This window comes from Panthera pardus, unplaced genomic scaffold, assembly GCF_024362965.1.
Source record: "Panthera pardus isolate Hobbes unplaced genomic scaffold, ASM2436296v1 HiC_scaffold_25, whole genome shotgun sequence".
NCBI lineage: Eukaryota > Metazoa > Chordata > Mammalia > Carnivora > Felidae > Panthera > Panthera pardus.
In genome coordinates this window covers 27,696,380-27,712,290 of record NW_026526821.1, presented here as the reverse complement: position 1 = coordinate 27,712,290, position 15,911 = coordinate 27,696,380, and the positions used below count along the sequence as shown (strand labels likewise).

The window sequence follows — 15,911 nt, the reverse complement described above, 5'->3', positions numbered from 1 at the left end:
GCCCCTGCCCCTCTCTGGCTAAATACGCACTGGTTCACACCAACTCTGTCCCTCTGGGCTTGTTCCCACGCAGGGGGCTGGAGCATGGCGGCCACATGAGCACTGGTCTCACCGTATGTATATGATGGCTAGCCTCAATGGGGTCTTTGGTGCTGCCTGACAATCCCTTGGCCCGCTGTCTCCCCAGACGGTTCCTCCCCATCTTCTCAAATGACCCTCGCCTTCCCCCCTATCCTCACTCTTAGCTGAGGACCTTGCTTCCTATTTCACAGGGGAAATTCTAGCCATCAGAAAATACTTCCAGGAGTTTCCACTACCCTCAATGGTCCCCAAACACTCCGCTCTGTCTTCTATGACCATGGATGGACCATCTGTGCTCCAAGCCATGGTCACACCCTCTCCTGTGTATCCCAGCCTCTTCTTTCTCGGGTCATCACTGTTTCCGATCTACTGAATCATTCTCACCAACGCGCACACATGCTGATATTTCTGCATTCAAAGAACTTCTCTCGATCCCGCTTTGCTTTCCGCCTACCACCCTATCCTCAGTCCTACAGCAAAACACCTCAAAAAGTCGTCTGTACCCACTGCCTCAGTTTCTTTTCTTGCTCTCCTTCCATTACAGAAGAGGTATAAAAATAATACCGAGAACGCTAAAAGACCAATCACCCAGATTTTACCATTTTTGCTTTATCATCCCAACCTCCCTTCGCCTTTCCTCCTGAACTCTTTTACAGTAAGTTGCAGACAGGATTCCTTTTATTCCTAAAAAAATCAGTGCGTATTTCCTAAAGGAAAGGCACTCTGCTACGATACCCCATGTCGGGAATTTTTACACAGATATCATACTCTTATCTAGTTTATAGACATCATTCAAGTTTCCCCAAATTGTCCTACTGATGCCCTTCACAGTAAAGTGAAAACAACTTTTTTTTTTTTTTCTCCCCTGGTCCAGAATCTCACATCACTGCATTTAGTTCTTATGCTTCTTTGGACTCCTTAGTCCAGAACTGCTCCTCCGTCTGGCTTTCACGACCTTAACATTTTTCAAGAGCTCAGGCCAGTCATTCGGTAGAAATGTCCCTCACTTTGGGCTCATCTAGCGCTCAGTCATGAGTCAAATGCTTCAGTCAAACTTTGCTGGCAGACATACGATGCCGTGTCCCTCTCAGTGCATCATACGGGGAGGCAGTTAATTGAGGCACTCGCCCCAATACAAGGGATGTTTATTTTCACCACTTGGTTGATGGGGTGTCTGCTGAGTTTCTCCACTGGAAAGTTACTATCTCGCCCTTTGGAACTCAAAGTGTCTTGTGAGGGAAGACTAAGGCTATGGAAATACCCCGTTTCTTGTCAAACATTGATCCGTGATGGTAGCATTTCTTGATGATTCTTCCCCTGAAATAATTATTCTATAGGAGTTGCCAGATGGTGATTTTCTAATTCCTACTCTTCCCCATTTACTAGTTGACTTTCTACTCTTAAAAAGGGCTTTCTGGGGCACTTGGCTGGTGCAACTGGTAAAGCACGTGACTCTTGATCTTGGGGTTGTGAGTTCGAGCCCCACATTGGATGTGAAGATTACTTAAAAATAAAATCTTTTTAAAAAAATTTCCTTTCGGGGCACCTGGGTGGCTCAGTTGGTTGCACGTCCGACTTTGGCTCAGGTCATGATCTCGCAGTCTGTGAGTTCGAGCCCCGCGTCGGGCTCTGTGCTGACAGCTCAGAGCCTGGAGCCTGCTTCCGATTCTGTGTCTCCCTCTCTCTCTGCCTCTCCCCCGTTCATGCTCTGTCTCTCTCTCTCTGTCAAAAATAAATAAACGTTAAAAAAATTTTTTTTTAATTTCCTTTCTTTTCCTTCCTTCCTTCCTTCCTTCCTTTCCATCTTCCTGTATGTATGCATTTAAATCTTCCACTCTCTCCTTTAAAAAAAATTTTTTTTTTAATTGTTCATTTCTGAGACACGGAGAGAGATAGAGCCTGAGTGGGGGAGGGACGGAGAGGGGGAGACACAGAATCCGAAGCAGGCTCCAGGCTCCGAGCTGTCAGCACAGAGCCCGGCGCGGGGCTCAAACTCACGAGCCGCGAGATCATGACCCGAGCCGAAGTCGGACGCTTAACAGACTGGGCCACCCAGGCGCCCCTTCTTCTACTCTCTCTTAACCCCACTCCGGTCAGGTTTGGGCTCCCACCGTTCCACCTAAACTCTTTCCTGTCAAATAACAATGCCCTCCACTTTGCTAAATCAGCTCCCGGGTCTCGATGTCCTTGACCTCTCTCTGCACCATTAGACACAGACCGTCAATTCTCCCTTGAGATGTTTTCCTTACTCGGTTCCCAGGACAAGTGTCATGGCGAGGACTCCTGTATTAGTCTACTTGGGCCTGCCAGAACAAGACCCCACAGACTGATGACTTAACAACAGAAATATATGTTTTATTTCTCCCAGGTCTAGAAGGTCAAGGTGCCAGTAGGGTTGGTTTCTGGTGAGAACTTTCTTGCTGGTTGACTTTCTTCTCCTTGTGTTCTCATATGACCTTTCCTCTGGGCACACTCAGAGAGAGAGAGAGAGAGAGACAGAGAGAGGGAGGGAGGGAGGGAGGATGTGCCCCAGGGTCTCTTCCTCTCCTTACAAGGACACCAGTCCTGCTGGATTAGGGTCCCACCTTTGTGACCTCATTTGACCTTAATTACCTGCCTAAAAACTTTATCTCGAAATACAGTACATTGGGGGTCAGGGCTTCAACATATGAATTTGGGGAGACACAATTCAGTCCATAACAACTGCCCAAATTACATCCCCAGCCTGGACTTCTCTCCTGGGCTCAGATTCGTGCACACAACTTCTTATATTGTTATATATATATATATATATATATATATATATATATATATGTTTTTTTTTTTTAATTTATTTTTTGAAGAAGAGAGAGAGACAGAGTATGAACGGGGGAGGGTCAGAGAGAGAGGGAAACACAGAATCCGAAACAGGCTCCAGGCTCCGAGCTGTCAGCACAGAGCCCGACGCGGGGCTCGAACTCATGGCCCGTGAGATCATGACCTGAGCCGAAGTCGGACGCTCAACCGACTGAGCCACCCAGGCGCCCCACCGTGCGTGCAACTTCTAATGGAGCATGTCCACTCCGAAGTCTGATGGGTGCCTCAAACTGAACAAGTCTCAAATGGAATTGGTAATCCCTCCCTCCTTTCCCTACCTGAGAAAGTTCTCCCATAGCCTCCCTCATCTCAGTTAATGGCAAACTCCTTCTTTCAATTCCTCTGCCCTAAAACCTTGGAATCAACTCAATCAATTTTCTTTCTCAAAACCCCACCCCCAACGTATTTCAAAATAACCCCGGAGTCTAAGTTGGATTCAGAGCATCGCCGTCTTTGGTCTGGATTGTGGCAGTGCCCTCTTACCTGGTCTCCCTGCTTCGGCCCTCGCTCCCATTCCATTTATTCTGCACCCAGCTGCTGGCAAGACCCTGTAAAAAGGCAGAGCTGGGCCTGTCCTCCGTCGGGTCAAAACCCTCCAACCACCCCCATCTCATGCAGAGCAGAAACCAAAGTCCCTATCACCAGGCACAAGGCTGTGCCTGATCCGGCCCCAGGGGAGTCTCCCCGACATCACCTCCCCCTTGCCTGCTCAGCTCAGCTCAGCCTTCCTCTCTACTGGCCGTTCCTCAAACCCACCAGACACGAGTCCCCTTCAAGGTCTTGGCCCACCCTGTTCTCTCTGCTTGGGACAGTCTTCTCCCACACACCCTCGAGCCTCCCTGCCTCACCTCTTCCAGCTCTGTGCCCAAGAACCACCTTCCCGGCGAGGCTTCCATTGATTGTCTATTTGAACAGCACCGCAGCCCTTCCCTGTCCCTCCCATGCCTTCTTTCTTTCCACGGAGCTCGTCACCATCTGATGTGCCACACACCTCTCCAAGGAACGTGAGATGGTGAAAACGGGGCCTTTGTTTTGTTCACGGTGACACCCCACTCGTGACCGCTCACGTTAATTGCATCCTTGCTCATCCTTGCTGTGTTCCAGCGTATTTTTTTTTAATTTTTAAAAATGTTTTATTATTTATTTGAGAGAGAGAGAGAGAGAGAGAGAGAGAGAGAGAAAGTGTGAGCAGGGGAAGGGCAGAGGCAGAGGGAGACATGGAATCCAAAGCAGGCTCCAGGCTCTGAGCAGTCAGTACAGAGCCCGATGCAGGACTTGAACCCACAAACCATGAGATCGTGACCTGAGCTGAAGTCGGAAGCCTAACCGACTGAGCCACCCAGGAACATATTTTTAAGGGCTTTATTATATTCAGTCACTGAATCCTGACATGAGCCCTATGAACTGGGTATATCAGTTAGCTATCACTATAATAATGCTGCATAGCAAAGCACCCCCCCTCCCTGAAGTCTGTGGCTTACAGCAGCAAATATTGATTTGTCCCTCCCTTGCCTGCTGTCATTTGGGCTTTGGCCGATCTTGGCTGGGCTCTGCTGAGTTTGGTTCCATGTCACGTCTGCTATATATTTCTTCCACTCCTCTACACCAGTCTGCTTGGTGCTGGGGATTTGGATAGAAGCTCTAGGTTCCTTAAACAGACACAGAACATTCTCTTCCCAGCTGTTTAGCTTTCTGTCATTCAAAAGTGGTAGCGTTGATGGGGGAAAAGAAAAACAATTCAAAGTTTAATACAACTAAATACCAAAACACAAAACTTTCTTCACCCAGACTTTCCTACAGAACCTTCAACTGGGACTCAGTTTCAAAAGGGACAGTGCACTGTTGATAGCCCCATCCTTGTGATAGAGGTGGAGATTCCCAGGGGGACAAGTGAAAAGGTGAAACCTGTTAAGGCCCAGGCTGGAACTTGCACTTGGTCACTTTCATCTACGTTGCACTGGCCAAAGCAAATCAGATGGCCAAGCTTAGTATCAATGGAGGAGGGAGTGTAACCAATCCTCACTGGGGGGGAGCACGACAGTCACTGAACAGTAACCTAATTTGCCATATTTCATGCTATATCTTCTCTTTCTTTCTTTCTTTCTTTCTTTCTTTCCTCTTCTTTTTCTTTCCTTCCTTCCTCCTTTTCTTTCTTTCTTTTTCTTTCTTTCTTTCTCTCTTTCTTTCTTCTTTCCTTCCTTCCTTTCTTTCTTTCTTCTTTCCTTCCTTTCCTTCTTCCTTTCTTCCTTTCCATCTTTCTTTCTTTCTTTTTTTCTTTCTTTCTTTCTCTTTCTTTCTTCTTTCCTTCCTTCCTTTCCTTCTTCCTTTCTTCCTTTCCATCTTTCTTTCTTTCCTTTCTTTCTTTCTCTTTCTTCTTTCCTTCCTTCCTTTCCTTCTTCCTTTCTTCCTTTCCATCTTTCTTTCTTTGTTTCCTTCTTTCTTTCTTTCTCTCTTTCTCTTTCTTCTTTCTTTCTTTCTTTCTTTCCTCCTTTCTTTCTAAACAGATGAGGAAACTAGGGCTCAGAGAGATCAAATAACTTGTCCGAGGTTACACTGCTAGTAAGTGACAGAGCTGGAACCCAACCAAGTTGGAGTCAAATTTATCAATGTCATGGCCACCAGGCCAAGCGGTTTGGACTTACTCTGAAGGCAATGAAATACCACTGAAAACTCTTGAGCAAGAAAGGAACATAGTGGTTAATAAACTTTCCTCCAGTGGCAGTGCGTGTGCAGGATGTGTGGGAGAGGGAGAGAGGAGGCGCTCCTGGAGGTAGTTACAAAACTTCAGGCCAGAACTGATAAGGGACTGGGCTGGAGCAGTGTCAAAAAAGGGGGGGGAGGGGGTGGGGAACAGTAAACGTCAAAACCAAATAGAAGAAGACAGAGGTGAGAGACAAGTTGAAGGACATTTTAAAAACACTTTTTCTTTACGGAGTGTCGAAATAAACATTTGTGTTTGTTACCAAAAAAAAAATTCAAGCAAAAAAATTCGTGCAGCGCAGACGGAAGCGTTCAAAGTAAAAGTTCCCTCCTCTTCCTCTCTTCTGAGATAAGCTCCATTAATAGTTTGTGGTAAATCGTTCCTGAACTTTGTCTGCAACTATACAACACACATACATCTACTCGTTTTTATTTTTTTATTTTATTTTATTTTTTTTTTAAATTTTCGAGAGAGACAGAGAGAGGGAGAGCGCGTGAGTGGGGGAAGGGCAGAGAGAGAGGGGAAAAGAGAAAATCTTAAACAGGCTCTGCCCTCAGCCCAGAGCCCAAGGAGGGGCTCGATCTCATAACCATGATATCATGACCTGAGCTGAAATCAAGAGCTAGATACTCAACCGACAGGGTGTCCCAGGCACTCTTACATCTATCCATTTTTAAAGGTGCTTTTAAAATGTGTTCTGCCTAGGGGCAACTGGGTGGCTCAGTCGGTTAAGAGTCCGGCTTCAGCTCAGGTCATGATCTCATGGTTTGTGGGTTCAAGCTCCACATGGGGCTCTCTGCTGTCAGCACAGAGCCTGCTTTGGATCCTCTGTCTCCCTCTCTCTCTGCCCCTCCCCTGCTCATGCTCTCCCTGTCTCTCAAAAATAAATAAACATTAAAAAAAAATTTTAAGTTAAAAAAAAATAAAATAAAATGTGTTCTCCCTAAATCTTCATTTCATCTCTTGCTTTTCATCCCATAACAGTATGACAGAGCCAGTTTTCCACGTCAGGACATTACATTGTCATTCTTTTTAACAATTTTGTCACAGAATAGCTGTGTGACCCTGCACAGGTTGTTTAACCTCTCTGAATCTTGGTGTGCTTAATCTCTAACTGGGGGTTAAAACGTAGTGGCATTAAAATGAAATAAAATAAAAGTAAAGTAAAGTAAAGTAAAGTAAAGTAAAATAAAATAAAATAAAATAAAATAAAGTAAAGTAAAATAAAATAAAATAAAATAAAATAAAATAAAATAAAATAAAATAAAATAAAATGTAGTGGTCCCACAGGGTGACTATGAGAATTAAATGCGCTCATACATACAAGGCATCTTGCATAGTGCTGGACACATACTAAGCACTCAAAAAAAAAAGTAACCCTTGTTGTTAATAGCTCCATGTTTAGCTGCATGATAATTTATTTAACCAGTTCCACCCATACGGTCACTTAGTGTGGTATGTTTGCAGAGACAGCCACAACAATTCCTCCCATCCTGGTACGCATGACTCTTTGCAATATGACTTCGGTGCATTTGTCGTCTAGAGATGGAGTCTGTTTCTACTCTCCTTGATTCTGAGCTGGCCACGTGATGGGCTTTGCTCAATAAAATGCAGTGAAAGTGACAGTCCAGCACTTCTGAGCCTAGGCCTCAAGGGGCCTTGCTGCTTTTTGTTCTTTTCCCTTTTGGAGGCCATCATGTGAGGAAGCCTGAGCTAGCTGCCGAAGAAGCCACATGAAGAAGAACCAAGGCACTTAAGCCAACAGGCCAGGTCAACTGTCAGACATGTATATGAGCCTGTATTGGGCCAGCCAGCTTGCCAATATGCTCAGTAAAGGAGCACTTGGGTGGCTCAGTCGGTTGAGCGTCTGACTTCGGCTCAGGTCATGATCTCACAGTTTGTGAGTTAAAGCCCCGCGTCAGGCTCTGTGCTGACAGCTGAGAGTCTGGAGCCTGTTTCGGATATTGTGTCTCCCCCTCTCTCTGCTCTTATAATAAATAAGCAAATAAATAATTATTAGTCTAACCAATTCTGTTTTGGGGTGCTTTGTTAAGCAGCAACAGAAAGCTGATACAGTTAGGTCTAGTGCAGAGAGGACGACCCATGTTGGAATGCAAGTCACTTTTGTCACGTCTTATAACCTCTCTTCACTTCAGTTTCCTCATCTGAGAATGGAATACTTTAGTTCCTACCTCATCAGGCTGATGTGAGGATTCAATGAGATGATGAACATTCACTGTGAGGCTCAGGGCAAGTACTTCAACTCTTAACTGTGATTATTGCTTTTGTTGTTTGAAGGGAGTCTACACTGAATGGTTATAATGTGGGGTGCCAGGAAGAATAAGTGACAAAGATAACTGAGCTGGTCTTTGGAGGCTCCGTAACTAGATGAACACCGGAGAATGGGACTTGGGACAAGAGATCTGTATCAGGCTGGCCAGGAAGATGGCAGCGGTTGGCGCTCATCTCTGCCCTGCTTAGTGCCAAGGATTGTATGTGTGTGCCTGGGTGAGCCCTCTGTGTGAGGTCATGGGTGGAGGCTGGAACTGGGTGCAAGAACCAAGAACTGACACTGTAGGAGGGCCTGAGACCATAGGAAGGGTGTGAGGGCTAAGCCTTGGGAAATATCCCCATTCTTCTCAACGTGAAATCTCAGACTCCTCCCCCTGGACCGCATAAGCCCCGCCCATCTCTCCCGCCATATGCCCTCCCCTTCTCCCCCTCACTCACTGCACTTCAGCCATCCTGGCCTCCTTCCTCAAACTTATCCAACTCTTTCCTGCTCGCGGATCTTTGTACTCACTGCTCTCTTCTCCGAGGGAATTTCTGAACCACTCATGCTATGGCTCTTCCACTTCCATTCGTTTTCACAGCTACTTATCTTTTTCCTTCATAGCAATTATTGTTGCGTGAAACTACATTTGTTCATTTGCTTACACGCGTATTGTTTTTCACTCTAGAAAGTGGGCTCCACAAGGAATTGGTATCTGTCTTGCTCATACCCCACCCCCAGCACTGTCTGGCTCAGAACAAGTGATGAATAGCTAGCTGTGAACTGAATAAATGTGAACAAAGGAGCCATGAAAGCCAACAAACAAACAAAAAACAAAAACCATGGTCCAAGAGCTAAGTGGAAAGCCAGTCATTTCCTAAAAAAGGTCTTCATGAAAATCTTGGGATCAGCTTCTCCAACCTTCTCAGTCCACAGGTGGGGAAACAGGCCCAGATAACAGATCGGCCCACTTGAGAGCACCCAGAAAGCCATTACCATAGATGCCCAGCCCACTGGGGTCAAATGCTGCAGACCTGTCTGGCAAATGAGGCCCAGAGAAGGTCACAGCCACCTCCTTGAGGCCATCACTGTACATCTGAAGCTGTGGCCACCCCCATCCTATAGGGGAGGAGATCGGTCTCTTTGGGAACAGAGGTGCCAGTAAGCTGACAAACTGTGAAAGGAGGGCTGGAGAGGGTGGGAAGGCCCATTCCTGGGCCAGGCAGCTGTTCTGAGGCAGCTCAGGGATAATAGCTGGTACGAAAATAACCCAGTCTCCTCACCCTTGTTCCAGCCCTCACACCTCTGCCCCACTAGAGGTGAGGCTAACACTTGAATTCCTCTCAGTAACACACGAGGTTTTAGCGGGGCCTGCGCAGAGGACAGTGATCATCAGACCCAGCCCTGTCCACTGGGGGCTCACAGTCTGATGGAGGAGGCAGGCTAGAGGCCTGTCAGGCTGCAGAGTGACCACACCTACATCTGGGGACGTTCAAGGGAGGGACGATCCCCAGAAAAAAGGACCCCTGAATTAATTTGATTAGCCAGTTCAGGAGGTGACAGTAACAGAAGTAACCGCCAGTGCAAAGGGAGAGAGGCAACACAGATGAGCTGCAGGAATAGTTTGCAAGCTTTCGTGGGTAGAAGCATCAGAAATCTGAGTGGAGGCACAGAATAGGAGGCTAGAAATGGGAGCAGTGTCAAAAAAGGTGGGGAATTGGGGCTGTCCAATTTATGCGGGAATTTGGATGTCAAGAGAACTTGGGCTATCTTTGGTGCACCAAAGGAGAGACCTGGAAGATTTTAACCCACGAGGACGCCGTGATCAGGCTTGCAAGATAGAAAGTGCCCTGTAGCTGCTTTGGGGGAAGTTGCCCAGGCGGGCGGGGAGGATGACGGGTGGCGGACTGAAGGGAGAGAATACACTTCATTCTAGATGGGTAGTTCTAAATAGGTCTCCTGCAGGAGGCAGGAATAAGGTCTCAGTCTCTACAGGGCTTGGATCGTCACTCGCTCCACTCCTGCATCACACCACCCCGAGGGTCCAACTTCCGTTCGTTTGTCGCGAACTCAAAGTTTGAGTAGACAAAATGTACTGCTGGAACCCTAACCCTAGACGAGGGGTCCGAGCAGCCGACTTCAACTCCCAAAATGCTTTGCTTTACAGCTCTGCAGGTCGCGCATGCTTCAGGAAAGGCCGGCTGGCTTGTCCACTGGGGCGACTCGTCAGCTGGGTGAAGTGCGGGAAACATAGGGACCGCCATCTTAGCTTGGGGCAAACCAACTGTACACGTACGGGAGTTTCGCCTTCTTTCTGTCGTCAGTTCCTAACAGGTGCTGAGACAAAACGCGCTCAATCGCTGCAAATCTCGTTAGTATGCTTTCCGGCGACAATTTCTCCCATTTTGCGCCCCCAGTCCGGAACGGCACCCGCAGGGACACCTTAGCACATCCCAGCATGGCCGCACTCAGCCGGATTCTGCGTGGGGCGGAGTCGGAAGCGGTCCCGCCCCGCCTCCTGGTAGGAAGGGGGTTTCCGCTTCCGGCAGCGGCGGCTGCAGCCTCGCTCTGGTCCCTGCGGCTGGCGGCCGAGCCGTGTGTCTCCTCCTCCGCCGCCGCCATATTGTCTGTGTGAGGAGAGGGGAGAGCGGCCGCCGCCGCTGCCGCTTCCACCACAGGTACTGTGGGAGCCGCCAGGCGAGGTCGTTGGTGTGTGGAGGTGGGTCCGGGATAGGACGACGGGTCGCGGTCGGCCCTCGCGCTCCCAGCGGACTCCCGAACGGCCCATCGCCTTCCCCTGCCCCCCCCCCCCCTTACACACACCAGCCGAGGCCCCTGCAGCCCATCGGGGAGGCCTGGGGCCACCGTTCAGGACCGCGAGCGAGGCTTGCGGGGCAGAGGCTGATGTGAGGGTGGGAACTGGCTTTCTGGAGTCCCGCTTATGGCGGGGGAGAGGGCTGGACTGGGGCGGGGACTAGGGGGCAACTTGGAGGAGGGGGTCGCCTGAGGGGGAAGGGAGCTTGAGGGGTGGGGCCACAGGGGGATGCTGGGGGAGGGTGCCCAGGGGAGTGGTGCTTGATGGGTAGGGTGGGGTGAACCCTCCCGGGAAGCGGAGCAGCTGGAGTGGGGGCCTTCTAAGGGTCCCTGTGGGCCGGGCTGGGCTTCCCACCTGCAGACTGGGGTGCAAAGAGGAGGGAACCCCGGGCGAGGTCGCTGGGAAGAAAGGGGGAAGGGACCGCGAAGTGGGGCCGAATGGGTGGAGTTGGGAGTTCAGGGTTAGTTGGGAGCCTGGGTGGTAGAGAAGTATGTAGAATGGAAGGTTGGCCAGCAGTATCCAGCCTAGTTTGTGACCTTTCGGAAGAGTACGACTTCTATTTTGTTTTTTTTTGCTGCTGCTGTTGTTGTTGTTTGTTGTTTTGCAGCGTCGGAACGTTTCTAGTCTAAGCAGGTGATGGGTGGAGCTTCGGTAGTTTGTTTTTGGAAAGCGAAGTCAGGGTGGGAAGAAGTCGCTTCTTGACTCTTGGCTATTGTGGGAAGGGAAGAGTTCCGAAACGAAGGTGGTGCCTTGACTTGGGAAGGACTCGGTTGCCTTGAAGCTGCTGAGGTCTGCGAGAAGGGGGCACGGGGAGAAGACGTGCAAAGAAAACGGGAAGGGGACGATTTTAGCAGGAGTTAGGAGGCTGCATTACACCTAAGGAGTGGCGGAGTCGGCCAGGGCTAAAGAACCAGAGGGCCTGGGTTCTCAAATGTCAGTGCCTTTGCTACTTAGCTGTGTGCCCTGATCTCTGTGAGCCTTGGTTTTCCTATCTGTAAAGTGGGGGTCGTAGGATTTCCTAGGTCTTACGTTTACGGTGAGCGGTAAAAAGGATACTTTGTGTCGAGTGCTTAACGCAGTACCTGGCAGGTAGTAAGCGCTTGGTAGGTTAAAGGGACCAGCTGGTATATTTAGGGGTCCTCTGTTCTACGTAAAAGGTGTGGTCAGGAACCAAACAGTGGGCGAGACTTCAGAATATTACCCTTGTGGAAATTGCTGCAGTGTTTTGTTTCGTTGTAAGTCGATTTGGCGTAACTGGCTTGGTGGGCCCTTGAAAGACCAGGGCCAATAGCGGGTCTCCCTCGTGTCATTTAAAAAACCAAAAACCAAAAAACGTCAACTGCTGTTTGACCTGGGCACCTTTATCCTTCTGTGACTTTGAAATACTTGACTTTCATTTGCTATTGGGGGAGGGTGTACAACTTGAAGAAAGAAAAGATTTGAAGTGTGCTTGGGTTGATTTATCCACTGATTACAAAGTTAGGTCACCCTGGGGCAACTTTTTTTTTTTTTTTTTTTAAACCCCGACATGCCCGGTTATGTCCTCCTGTATGGAATACAGTAGCGAAGAGAAGCACACGTTGAAGGGGAACGTTAGGTTAGTTTCTGTGTAATGGGTTTCTTGCCTTGCTGTTTGGGGATGAAACAAGTGGCAGCTTCCTTTCCACAGTGTATTTTTAGTTCTCCTGTTGCCTAGCCACTGTTACAGGCTGAGTCTTTGATTTTACTGTTGTCTCTGTCTCTGAACAGATACCTTTACTTCACATACTCCTTTGGAGAAAGGGGAAATTTTCTTCAGGAACTGAGTTGAAAGCCTTCCCTTAGGGTTTGGGTGTGTGGTAGACAGAATGATACCCTCCCCGACAAAGATGTCCATACTCTAATTCCCAGAATCTGTGAATGTGTTACATGGTAGAAGGGACTTTGCAGATCTCCTTAGAGTCACGAATCTGAAAATAGGAAGATGATTCTGCATTTCGTGGATGGACCCAATCTACTGACACGAGACCTTGAAAGCAGAGAACTTGACCCCCACCTGGGAGTCAAGGGAGGGCAGAAGGGTGAACACAGAGGTTGCGACCATGAGAAGGACTCCGTTTGCTGTTGCTAGAGGGGGCCACAGGGAAAGCATGAGAAGGAATATGGTCGGCTCCAGTGGCAGAGACCAGCCCCAGCTGACAGCCGGCACTAGGAAATGGAGACCTCAGTCCTACAACCGCCAGAAACTGATTGTGACCAACAGCCAGAATGAGCTAGGAAGTGGATTCTTCCCCCAGAGTTTCCAGCAAGGAATATACCTTGATTCTGGCCTCGTGCCCTAAGCAGAAGACTTAGCCAGAGCCCGCGTAACTTCTGACCTACAGAAACTTCTGTGACCCGAGATAATAAATTTCTGTTGTTTGAAGCCACTCCTGTTTGTGGCAGTTTGTTACGGCGGCAGTAGAACACTGTATCGATTTTTGGTACCTGGAGTGGGGTACTGTTACCTCAAAATGTGGAAGTGGATGAAGGCCAGAAAATTTTTGAGGAGCGTGGTAGAAAAGACCTACAACAGATGGTAGAAATATGGATGTTGACTCCTAGTGAGGGCTCAGGGGGAAATGAGGCAGGTATTAGAAACTGGAGGAAAGAGGATCCTTGTTACTTAGTGGCAAGTAAGTTTAGAATTGTATCCTGTGGTTATGTGGAAAAGAGAACTAGTAAGTAATAAACCTGGCTCTCCAGTGGAGATTTCCAAGCAAAGTGTGGAAGGTGGAGCCTGCTGTATTTGTGCCTGGGAGTCTGACTAACAACAGTGAACCCCTATGAAATTTACGTAAAGTCCATGAGGTCCTTGAGGATTTTATACTAACAAAAACGATGCCAGCTTGGATTGAAAGACATAGTGTGAAAGTTAAAGAGGTCTGTTAAAACCCCCCAAAGTCTAGGCAGGAAACGGGCTGGTAAACTCAGGTGTGAGTGTGCTGCTTTTTGTTAAAATGTGGGTGACTCAGAAGCTGGAACCAAGAGCCCAGAGAGGTGGAGCTGAAAGCTGCAGAGGATTTTTCCCTGACTTTGAAATGGAATGGAGTTTGCCCAGATTTTGAAACTGCTTTGGACCAATGGATCTGTTTTCTCTTCCATTTTCCTATTTTGGACTGGGAATTCTATAACTGTTGCCCTATACCTGTCCCACCCTTGTGTATTGGAAGCAGGTAGCTTGGTTTTTGTTTTCAGAAATTGTGCCCCAGGAGTTCTTATTGTATTATACACAAAGCCTCATCCACACCTGATTTAGATGATGAGATTTGGGACTTTTTAATTGATGACCTTTAGGTGAGATTTTGGGATTTTGAGTTGATGCTATAATGGAATGAGACCTTAGGATGGGATGGATGTATTTTGCATTTGGGAAAGATATGAATCAATGGAGGTCAGGGGGGGGCTGTGGTAGATGAAATGACACCCTGCCTTCCCTCTCCCCCCAAAGATGTCTGTACCCTAATCCTGGAATCTGAATATGTTAACATTATGTGGCAAAAGGGACTTTGCAAATGTAATTATGGTTTAAGTATCTTAAGATAGGAAGATTATCCTGGATTTTCTGAGTGGGGCCAATCTAACATGAAGGCAAAGAACTTTGTCCAGCTGCAGTCAGAGAGATGGGTCAGAAGTTAGAGATTTGAAACATGAGGGGAACTCAACCCGCCATTACTGGAGGGGGCCTCATGGAAAGCATGTGGACAGCCCCTTGCTGACCACTAGCAAGGAAATGGGGGCATCAGTCATAACAACCACAAGAAACTGAACTCAGCCAGCAGTCTAAATGAGCTTGGAAGCAGATTCCTGTCCCTGCCCCAAGTGTCAGCAAGGAACAGAGCAAGGTGGACATCTTGAGGGTTTTTTGTTTGTTTGTTTGTTTGTTTTGGTCTTGGGAGACCTTAAGCAGAAGATCCAGCCAAGTGCACCTGATTTCTGGCCTATAGAAACTGTGAGATAATAAATTTGTGTTGTTTTATGTTTGTGGTAATTTGTACAGCAACAGTAGAAAACGAATAGAGGCCTTTTGCTGATTTTATTTAAAACTCTCGGGGGGATAGGGGTGCCTGGGTGGCTCAGTTGGTTGAGCGTCTGACTTCCACGCAGGTCACGATCTCACAGTTGTGAGTTCGAGCCCCACTTTGGGCTCTGTGCTGACATCTCAGAGCCTGGAGCCTGCTTCCAATTCTGTGTCTCCCTTTCTTTCTGCCCCTCTCCACTCATGCTCTGTTTCTCTCTTACAAATAAATAAACATTAAAAAAATAAATAAAAAAAGAAAATTTCAGGGGGATTGTTTTCTAAAGAACAGAAGTAGTAAAGATTATTCTGCAAAGTGATTTGGTTCTAGAAGACTTCACAAAGTAATTGTGTTGAGTAGAACCTATGCCTTTTCCTTAGTGTTTAAATATCCTGTTACTGCCCTTAAATACAATTGGAATTGGCTAGATGACTAGCATTGAAAAATGTGGATTCTAGAGCTCTAGGCCATTTTGGTAGGATTTCTATAAATTGATGACTTTTCCTTGCCTATAATAAATGTCTTGAGTAAATGACATAATTTCTTCATTAATTTTTATTGGCTGAATAAAGCAATAAGTTTATATGACAGCCTTTTAAAGACTTATTTCTAACTTTTTAGAGGAGATGGAAATGGGTGATCTTTTTTTGTGAATTGATAACCACCTATATACAGTAGTCTGTTCTTTTTATCCTTCCCACCCCAACCCGAAGTTGTTGTAACGTCTTTTCTCCCTGTCTTTGTCATTTGAGGTTAAGAGTCACATTTGGGAATTATAATTGCAGTATGGAGTTCTAACTTTTAAGAAAGGCTGTCCTGCCGCAGTATCCTGCTGATTTGATTCATAAAATGTAGACTCTCAACTTTAGTGGGGACTTCAGAGGATGGAGGAAAGGAGACCACTTCTTTTCAATTTAGTTACCTGAATAGAAAGATGATTACAAAATTAGAACATTTCAGGGTATGAAGGCCTTTTTAAGATTATGTATTTGACTTTTGGGTTTAGAGTAAAGGAAATTGGGCCACATGAAGGTTAAGTAGCTCAACCTGGTATCAGCCCTGGAGCTGGCCTAGAATCCTGGTCCAGGCAGTGGAGATACATGGCTTTTGAACTGTATTCCTTGTGCACTCCCCGCCTTGCCCTTTTTC

At 47.3% G+C, this 15,911-nt stretch overlaps 1 protein-coding gene across 2 annotated transcripts in view; it reads left to right on the top strand.

Moving 5' to 3' along the window:
- The first annotated feature begins 10,464 nt into the window (after window positions 1-10,464).
- The window catches only part of CSNK2A1 (casein kinase 2 alpha 1), a 53,706-nt gene continuing 48,259 nt past the window's right edge, over window positions 10,465-15,911 (top strand). The window contains exon 1 of one of the 2 annotated variants that reach the window (XM_053890369.1): window positions 10,465-10,588. The gene's annotated coding sequence lies outside the window, so the exon portion shown is untranslated. The remainder of the gene's footprint in view (window positions 10,589-15,911) is intronic. The other variant, XM_019458908.2, reaches the window with a different exon arrangement.